The sequence below is a fragment of the Aethalodelphis obliquidens genome, unplaced genomic scaffold (assembly GCF_003676395.1).
Source record: "Aethalodelphis obliquidens isolate GAN/ISIS:26980383/991018 unplaced genomic scaffold, ASM367639v1 scaffold52, whole genome shotgun sequence".
Taxonomy (NCBI): Eukaryota; Metazoa; Chordata; class Mammalia; order Artiodactyla; family Delphinidae; genus Aethalodelphis; species Aethalodelphis obliquidens.
This window is the reverse complement of record NW_020837996.1, coordinates 13,197,393-13,208,719: the sequence shown is the minus strand read 5'-3', so window position 1 is coordinate 13,208,719 and position 11,327 is coordinate 13,197,393.

Here is an 11,327-nt window from a genome sequence, read left to right as displayed (position 1 = left end):
GCTCCTTAAGTTTTAAGTTCTTTTTTCTTTTAGTCCATTCACTTTACATTAGAAAAAATGTCCATATAACCTGTAAGCTGCACAAGATGTCACCACGAATGTAAACCAAGTGTGAAGAAAACTCTCATCCTGAAAGTTGAAATGCGTACATTTCCTATAAAACCATATCAAAAAACTTTAAATTTTATATTTTCTATGTTGTAGCTATTCAACTTCTATGGATTTGTTTATATATTAGTGTTATCAGACTTTTCTGAGATGGTGGAAATGTTCTGTATATTTTCACTGTCTAACGTGACATAAACATACGGCTACTGAGCATATGTTACATGCCTGGACTGACTGTGGAACTGAATTTTTAGTTTAATATTAATTGACTTACACTTAACATTATGTAATATATTGAACAGAAGAACCGTATATCTATACACACGCATATATAATCATAATTGCATTTAATAATATAGTTTTGATCGTACACAAATTATAACATTATTAAAAAAAGCAACTAGTAGAATTACATTCTACAATAGAGAACAGATTAAATAAATTATGGTCCAGCTATATAAGCAATACTAGATACTACAAATTATAAGAGAATATTTCAGAAAATAAGGTATTTGTGATATGCTTTTAAATTTTAAAAATGAGGTTGAGATGAATGACTGCTTCTCCTTCTCACCTCTGCTCAAACAGAAGACCAGCTCTTGGTGGAAGGGATGTCAGTGCCAGAAGACGAAGCTGTGGGCGCACTCCATCTCATCCAAGCTGCGAAACTTGGCAATGCAGAGGCCCAGAGCATCTTGAGAACAGCTGGAACAGCGTTGGGTCTTGGGGTTGTGAACATCCTCCACACTATGAATCCTTCCCTTGTGATCCTCTCTGGAGTCCTAGCCAGTCACTATATCCACACTGTCAAAGACGTCATCCGCCAGCAAGCCTTGTCCTCGGTTCAGGACGTGGACGTGGTGGTTTCGAACTTGGTGGAACCCGCCCTGCTCGGCGCCGCCAGCATGGTTCTGGACTACACAACTTGCGGGATCTACTAGTCCTCCGAAGAGTGGACGTGGACCGAGATTCAAGAGCGCCTTGGTGGAATCAGGCCAGCTGAGAAGCCACTAGGACTTACAGCCTCTGAAAGATTAACCATCCCAGAAGGATCGCTGCTACTGACAAGCAGACACCTCTCCCTTCAATAGCTTTTCATACTATGTTGAATATGACCCTGGAGTGTTGATTAAGGCAGTGTTTGTTGTGTGTCGTACCTAGAGCCCACATCTGTGAATCTGGATTCTCGCTAAATAAGATTCCACGCTCGCATTGGTGTCAAGATAACAAAGGCCAAGGCTCTCGCTATTAATTTCAACCTGGAAGAAATACTGATAGCCACCATTTATTAAGTGCCTACTGTGTGCCAGGCTCTGAACTTGGTGCTTCATATGCATTATTCTAAATTCTCACAACCAGTAAGGTATGTGTTTTAATTCCCATTTTATAGAACCCCAAACTAAGTCAAGTGGTGTACCTAAAGCCGCGTGGCTAATGAGTCTTAAAGACAGGGTTTGACCCGGGTCCCTCTGTGTTTTTTCTGCTAAGCCGCACAAACCTCTCTTCATACCAAAAACTTCCAAAGTGAAAATATATTCTAATTTATTCCAGGCTACCAAGAGCTTTCACAAGACTATCTCATTAGCAAATGAATCGATTCATCCTTTATCCCTCAGTGATGAATTTAATAAAATATTCCTGTATGCTGTGGAAATTTTGCCAGTACAGTATTTGGTCTAGTGACAGGTTTTTATGGGTACTTTTAGATGACCTAAAAAAGGACATGCATATGTTTTTCAGATTGTTTATTATTTTAGGAAAACCTGAAGGTTTCTACAACATTATTTCAGTGTTCACATATAAAATGAAGGAATCAAGTTTGCATTTGAATTACTTCCTTCCTGGTGGCTTAATGTGAAAAGATAGGTTGGCTGATTCTTAGAATTCTGTCAGCTCTGAAATAATCTCCAGGTCCTGGTTGATTCCTGGGAAGGAAGCTAGTTGGCTTGGCCATCAGTGTCTGGGGCGGGTCAGTATACCGTGAAGGGGCATCAGCTGTTCTTTGACAAAACCTACAACCACTGTATACACCAGACAGTTGCACTGCTACCAAGTTTCATACAAAATATTTGGAAGGATGGTATTGAATCTAAAACCGAATCTTAGTTTTTATTAAATTCATGGAAAGCTAATGTATTCCAACATAATTATTACATATAGCTAAATGATCACATCTTAATTTATTTTAATGTAAATATTTTTATGTTACTGTTCTGAGCCAAATTCTAAAAAAATAAATGTATTTCTTTGTGGAAAAAAAATGAGGTTGAAAATTGTATAGGCAGTTAAAAATTACATATGTGTATTAAAAAGAAGAGTTCCAGTTTAAGATGACATATATACCTTTCCCGTCTTACTTGAATCTCAAAAATAACTATAAAAGGAAGGAAGAGTTAAAATCCATGATAGCCCTACAAAATAGGAAAGTATGCCATCAATGGGCCAGTAATTTTGAAAAATGTACAGAAGTTTGGATGTAGGTGAGGTTACACAGATAAAGAAAACCAAATGGAGAAAGAAGTTTTACATGGGGGCATGCAAAGGAGGGAGCCCATCTCCTCACTAGCATACTAGAGCCATGACTTCACAGGGTGGTCCTCAAACCTGCAGCATTAGTGTGACCAAGGCATTGTGAGAAATGCAAATTCTCAGGCCTCATCCCAGACCCACTAATTTAGAAACCCCAGGGATGGGACCCGACGCTCTGTGTTTTAACAAGCCCTCCAGGAGGTTCTCATGCCACTCAAGTCTGAGAACCAGTCCCCTAGAACACGCTTTCTCAACTTTGGCTGTTCATTGTCATCACTCAGGGAGCTTTTAAAATTACTGATTCAGTAGGTCTGTGGTGTGACCCATTCACTTGGACTTTTAAAAACTTCTCAGGTGATTTCATGGTGCAGCAAGGGTGAGAACCTATGTACTGGAGAATTTGCAAACTCAGTTAGGAAACCCAGAGTGGGAACCACATGGAACCACTAGACCAGTCTTCATCTTTCTCCTACAACTGGCTCTGGTGACTGCACTCAAGATAACGTTGGAAGAAAGCTCCCTACACAAAGTGGGGGATGCCTGGATTCCTAGTTTAGATACTGGGCTGAAGAGAGGACCAGAACAGAGCCCCGGATAGACAGAGGCACCTCTATAAATGGAGGGGAAAAAAGCTAGGTGGTAGTACCATCAGTTCCTTCCAGGAGTGAAAGAGTGAAATAATCTAAAGTGCTTAAGCCTCAGATGAGTCTTGGTTACCTGTGAAAGGTCCTAGCATACTGTACGAAAGAGAGAGGTCGTCTTTACCCTGTAGCACAGGGAACTCGGCTCAATATTCTGTAACAACCTAACTGGGAAAAGAATTTGAAAAAGAATAGATACATGTATATGTATAACTGAATCACTTTGTTGTACACCTGAAACTAACACAACATTGTTAATAAACTATACTCCAATATAAAATAAAAAGTTAAAAAACAAAGAGAGGGGTTGTCTGATCAGCATGCCCAATTCTCCTCTTGCCCTGCACTTCTCAGCGAAGAAGCTGGCTGTGCAAACAATCATATAACAGTGCTGGGGAAACTCACATCAGGTCAGAAAACCTCTCTCAGTAACCTGAGCTGATCAAACTAGCTGTTTATTTACAAATATAAACAGACTACCAAGATCAGCAGATGTATAAGGGAAACCATCAGCATGAAAAAGAAAGATCAAGATAAACAAACATACATCATCACAAAAGGAAACAGATGAAGAAAGCAGAAGCAAACTTGTAAAACAGCTTAAACTGATATCATTTAAATTAAAAAGAACCTTCCAAAAGAGAACAAATGACTATGGAAAACTAGTAGTCAAAGCATAAGGAAGAGGTCTTATAAATTGAAAACATGATTGCCAAAATATAATATTCACTAGTAATAATTTCTTTAGAATAAAAGAAATATTACAAAGTTGAGAGAAAAATATCTAAGAATTTTAGTTCAGAGCCATGAGGGATCCAAGATCAACCTACTGCGATCCCAGGAGGAAAAAAATAGAGACTACAGAAAGAGAAAATGAAAAATGTAAAAAAAAAATTTCTTTTTACTCTGGGGGAAAAAAACTGTAGAGTTCACTATTTTCATTTTTCATACTCAACATCAAGATGCACCCTTTAGTGTGGAGAAAAGGGAACCCTCCTACACTGTTGGTGGGAACGTAAATTGGTGTAGCCACTATGGAAAACAGTATGGAGGGGCCAAAAAAACTAAAAATAGAGTTGCCACATGATCCAGCTATCCCACTCTGGGTCATATAACTGGAAAAAACTATAATTCAAAAGGATACACGCACCCCTATGTTCATAGCAGCACTATTTACAATAGCCAGGACATGGATACAACCTAAATGTGTAATGACACATGAATGGATAAAGAAGATCTGGTACATATATATAATGGAATATTACTCAGCCATAAAGAAGAATGAAATAATGTCATTTGCAGCAACATATGTGGACCTAAAGATTATCATACTGAATGAAGTAAGTCAGACAGAGAAAGACAAATACCATAGGATATCACCACTTATATGTGGAATCTAAAATATAACACAAATGAACTTATGTATGAAACAGATTCACAGATAGAACAGACCTGTGGTTGCCAAGGGGGAAGGGGTGGGGGAGGGATGGATTCGGAGTTTGGGATTAGCAGAGGCAAACTATTATACATAGAATGAATACACAACAAGGACCTAGTGTATAGTACGGGGAGCTATATTCAATATCCTGTAATAAACCGTAATGGAAAAGAATATGAAAAAGAATATATATATATATATATATATATATATATATATATATATATATACACACATATATACACACATACATGTATAACTGAATCACTTTGCTACAGAGCAGAAATTAATACAACACTGTAAATCAACTATACTTCAATAAAACAAATTTTAAAAAAAGGTGCACCCTGGATATCCAAGTCACTACTCTACTTTCTAACAGTGGAAGAATTGAAAGGGCGGAAGTCAGGAGGAATTGAAAGGGCGGAAGTCAAAGTCCAGAGAGACACGAAGGTCACAAATAATATCTGTGTGAGGTGCCAGATATTCTAAACACACATCTCGGTACTTGTCTATGGTCACATGGGACTAATAATTGTTAAACGAAGATCACATCTAACAAGGTATCTCCACACCACAAGGAATGGAAGACAAACCTCCTACTTCCACAGTACTAGATAAACTTCAAGAAAATATCAAAACAGGTCAGTGGCTCGAATTAAATTTGTATACCATGACACCATGGGGCATTTGCAATGCATTTGCTTTCCCCTTGATAAATAATTATGTCGAAGCCTCACTTGAATGTCACAAGAATATTTTTCTTATTTGAAATAATATGAAGATCACCTGAAATATCTGGTAGCTTCATTATTTACCACCCCCTCTACAGACACAGACACATGCACACATACATTTTCTTCTGTTCTGATACTTCTTAAAGCATTAAGGAGATTGATCAAAAACCTCAAGGTGGTTCTAAGATTATTTAGAAAGATGGGAAAACTTGGGGGCCTTAGACTGATTCCTCACAGACGCAACTGTAAAATGTATTCCTGTGAGGAAAACCTAAGAAAAGGAAGATTGCCAGCGACATGGCAACAGACTATCAGCAAAACATACACGCCATTCTACTTAAAATCTTAGCAGGGATATGATTTTCATCTTTCCTAAATAGCACTGCTCCCGGGGTATATGCATATGGGAGCTGCATCCTCACATAATCCAGTGATTTCCTAAATGTCCTTTAAAGTCCTACATATTTTTGCTGATGCCAAGAAAATATCAACCCAGAGCTCCCTAGAAATTATATAATCCCACCGCTTGCTCAATGCAAGAATTCCTTCTTTCCTAGAAAATGGTTTTACAGCACATAGCAACCTACTGGATATTTTTTACCAGCTGCAACTGCTACGAACTTTTCTTTCTTTCCTTCTTTTTTTAAAAATACATTCCAGTAAAAAATTGCCTTTTGGCATCTTTTACCATTAATCTAGTTTTGCCCTTAGGGCAGACAGAGTGTGCTCTTTTAAGAGGAAAGTTTGTAGTGATTTAAAAATAGCTATCCTGTTTAAACACTGCCATCCTCCCTCTCCTAGCTTCCCATCCTCCCTCTCCTAGCTCCCCTCCTCTACTTTCTTCTACTGGTTCTTCATACTCCGTGGTTTATGTGTCACTCATATTTTAGTTTTCTGATCGCTAAATATCCCTTTTAAAAATGTTGTGCCTCTAACTGAGAACAATATTCCAGGTATAATTTAATAATGATAATAATTATGCTATAATGAGAACAGCTGCTACTGATGGAAATATCAGTACCAAGCGTTGTACAAAGATCTCTGTCTTGATTATCTCATTACCTTCAAGGTATCAAAATATTGTACAGATGAGAAACCACAGCTTGAAGAAGCTAAGTGACCTGTTTTGTGAGCTGGAGGAACCCATACCAGACGGCATCTGTATTCAATGCATGTCTTCTCATCCACCATCCCCCATGAGCTCAAAACCCTATCTGATCACCACTTCCTCTGTGAAAGGTATTTTTATCCTATTGACATACTATAAAGTGTCACTAATTTTCACTTTGGCAGTGGATAAACACAATGCTCTCTTTTTGTTTTCTAAGTTCTTAAAATTCTGTATGTATATCTACTGAAATATTGACCAGCACATAGCATAACCTGGATCCAAAATATTCGCCCTCCGTATATGCAGAGAAAACCATAATCCAAAAGGATACATGCTTCCCAATGTTCATTGCAGCACTATTTACAATAACCAGGACATGGAAGCAACCTAAGTGTCCAAAGACAGAGGAATGGATAAAGAAGATGTGGTACATATATACAATGGAATATTACTCAGCCATAAAAAAAGAATGAAATAATATCATTTGCAGTAACATGGATGGACCTAGAGACTATCATACTAAGTGAACTAAGCCAGACAGAAAGACAAATATCATATGATATCACTCATATGTGGAATCTAATTTTTTTTAAAAGATACAAATGAACTTATTTACAAAACAGACTTATAGATATCGAAAACAAACTTATGGTTACCAGGGGGGAAACATGGGGGCAAGGGATAAATCAGGAGCTTGGGATGAACATACACACACTATTATATATAAGATAGATAACCAACAAAGACCTACTGTACAGCACAGGGAACTCTACTCAATATTCTGTGATAACCTATATGAGAAAAGAATCTAAAAAAGAATGAATATATGTATAACTGAATCACTTTGCTGTACATCTGAAACTAATACAGTGCTGTAAATCAACTATACTCCAATAAAATTAAAATATTAAAAAAAATAATAAAAGGATCAAAACTAGCTTAAAATGATACATTCATCCTGTGCTATAGTAAATTTGGATTCACTATCCAAGCTGCTTAAATGTATCCATCTACAATGACTTCTTTAATAAGAATTATTTAGAATGAATCGGTTGAAAGGAAGTTTTTATTCCAACAATATCCTAATAGGAAGATGTTTTTACATGATATTCAATTGGAATTTAATAAGGTGACAACAAGCACATTTATATTTTCTGCTTCCTAAAGCATGGTGAATATCGCTAGGAAGAAGAGATGCCTGTTCCAACACCCTCACAGGGACCTTTTCATATTTGACCACAGAGGCTTTAGATGTTGAGCAGGTGATGACTGTCTTCTCTGGACCTGCTTAAATGTTAACAAAATCATAAATGGATTATATTTAAAAATGAACTATCCTTTCACTTCATCTAAGTACAGATGTCAAAGAACTATTAAATCTCCCTCTTTGGACTTTGAAGCTAGTTACTAATTCTTTTCCTTTTGGAAGAAGTAAAAGAAATTAATTTGCACTTTATACTGTAGGCACAGCTGGCTGAGACAACCTATGAGGAAGTAGATAGCCCTACAGACAATGAAATTTGCTTGGAAAATAAAATCAAGGGCCAGATGAAGATCTACAAAGGTTGACAAGAGCAATGCTGTGCTTTGGGTCTCTTCTTGGCTGGATTTACTACATCTCAAAATTAGGGAAGATCTGTGGCAGTGTGGGACTTTCTATATATAAAAATAAAAAATTAATGTTATAAAAATAATTATTAATTACTGAAGTTACTGTTTATTTAGATGTCTACCACGTACCAAGCAAAGTGCTACATTCTTTATCTATATTAGTTTTTTAATCCTCATAAGAACTTCAGGTGGTAGATATTATTATCCCCATTTTATCTATGAGGAAACCAAGGCTCAGCTAAATAAGGTGACGTTCTCCATGTCATTCTGGTAGTCAGTGACTATGAGAGGCCAGCAAGAACTGGTTTCTGATGCTGCCACAAAGGGCAGTAGTAGAATTTTTTTTTTAAGAAACTAAAAGGAGATGCCTGACTGGCTGTCTCGGTAAACACTTGGCATAGTCCTGTGAAGCCGTCTATGAAAGAGCTGCTGAGAAATTTCTACACTCTCTAATGGATCGCACTGTGGATCGCACTAAGGCTGAGATTGACCAACAAATCAACACCACTCAGAAACAGAGCACTGATCTTATTCTCTGGGATGCTGACACTGTCCAGTCCAAATCACCCAGAGACAGGCTGAAATAAAAACACACAAATAAATGAGAAAAAAAGGAACCTTTGCATTTTGGTAATGTGAGCAGACTGTCAATGGATCCAGTTGAGAAGATTCCATACTTCCTTTCAGACAAGCAGCTCACATGGCCCAACTGGAGGACTTGGATATGGGGATGAAGACTGTATAAGACAGCCTTACCCTTCTGAGGAGGGGAGAGGGACCATGTAGCTGATACTGGTACTGAGAAGCTTAACTGGCTCAGCATACAACAGAGGAGCCCCCTAACTATTCCCTTTTAAAGATATGTAATACTCCCCTCACCCTTTTTCCAGTACTTTTCATTCCCGAATGAAACATACTAAGTGGCCTTGTAGTATAATGGAATGTTGTGTCTCTGTAACATAATTTGAACTGTATATATTTTTTAAAAGAGATAAGTCTTTGATTTGTCCTAATACTCTTAAATTATATTTGGCAGCATCATACTTTCCAAAGCATCAGCACACCTGGGACAATTTATTGTTTCTTTATTAGAATTCATCTGATTCCTAAACAGCAAAGTTCAAAAGAACTTTATTTATATAGGCTAGCTTGTAACTTGGTCATCATTTTAGGGTGACATTTCCCTAGAAATATAGGTGAGTGTTCCAGTATACCTTTTCCAAATTGACTGAAAGATTCAGAGAAACATATAGACATATACATATAAATTATGTGGATAAAGTATGATGTAGCTGACCACACAGGTAACAGAAGCATGTAGGTATAAAGTAAGGAGAACTAGTTCTAAGTGAAAAGACTGGAAATACCTGGAGATGGATTTCTCCTTTTTATTTTGGCAATTAGGTTTCATTGCCTACATGGTGGTAAATATTATCAGGGCCCCATTTAGTTCAGCAAATCCCATGAATTCTACAGAGCTTCTCCATCCCTCTAAATTTAAGAAAAGTTATAAAGTAAGCATAGTCCATACTGGCCTTCTAGATTCCTCAGCACTTTATTTCAAGGCTTGCTCTAATCTTACTTTAAGATCTTAAAGAACTAAATATTTCATCTTGGTAGCACTTTTCACTAATGCAATTTTTACATTCATATATGTGTTTATTTAAATAATATCTATCTTCCTCATTATAATAAAGGAGGGCAGAGATACTATTTTTTTTGTTCACCATTATGTCTCTAGAGTTTATTACAATACCTGGTATATAATTAGTGCTCAATTAATATTTAATGAATAAATAAATTCTTGAATGAATGAAAGCATGAATGAATTAACAATAAACTCAATCCTAATATTCTCCTACTCTAAGCTTCCCAGAATCAAGTTATATTATCCTGGAATGGAACCAATATATTAATTGTTGATATGGAGACAAGGTGATAGTGATTTAATAATGCAACTATTAGGCTCATTTGCATATGAGAGAGGTAGGAAGAGAAATAAAGAGGGGAAGGAGGGAAGAGAAGAAGGAAGTAAGGAGAAGGGGGGAGGGGAGAGGGAGCAGGAGAATGGATGAATGCCTAGAGTTTGCTTAACAGAAAGAAATGATAAATAAGGTGAAATGTCAGGCATCAACTTCAAAGCCAGTTGTTTAAGGGATAGGATCCTAAACTTATTTCAATTTAATTAATTAACTATGTACTTATAATAATATCATGTATGTTACTAATATAACACCATGTCTTATTCTCTATAACAATGATTCACTGTCTGACTAAATATGAATAAACTCCAATTTTTCATAAGGATAGGCTATTTGTTCAATTTTTAGAATACAGATCTTCTGGTTAATCTGGTCCCTACAAAATCAGGGGCTTTACTAAGATAAATCAGCTAACAATTACCACATCAGTATAGAGAAATTGTGCCAGTCAGTAGCTGCATAATCTGGGGCAAATCACTTTACTTCTTTGAGTCTGTTTCTCTAGCTGTAAAGACAGAAATATTAATACCTACCTTATAGATTTTAAACTAAAATGCCCACAGGAGACAAAGAAGGTCATTATATAATGATAAAGGGGTCAATTTAGCAAGATATAACAATTGTAAATATATATGTAACATTAGAGCACCTTAATATATAAAGCAAACACTAATAGAACTAAAAGGAGAAATAAACAGGAATACAATAATAGTTGGGGACTTTAATACTCCACTCTTAACAATGGTTAGAGCATCCAGACCAAGAATCAATAAGGAAACAGTAGATTTGAACAATGCTGTAGAACAAATGGACCTAAGAGACATACAGAACATTCCACCTGACAGCAACAGAATATACATTCTTCTCAAGCACGCACAGAACATTTTCTAGTATATATTATATGCTAGGTCACAAAACAAGTCTCAAAAACTTCAAGAAGATAGAAATTATATCAAGTATCTTTTCCTGCCACAATGGTATGAAACTGGAAATCAATAACAGGAGGAAAGCTGGAAAATGCACACATATATGAAATAAAACAACACAATCCTGAACAATCAATGGATAAAAGAATACATCAAAAGTGAAAAAAAATTTTTTTGAGACAAATGAAACAGAAACACAACATAACAAAACTTATGGTATGAAACAAAAACTGTTCCAAGAGGA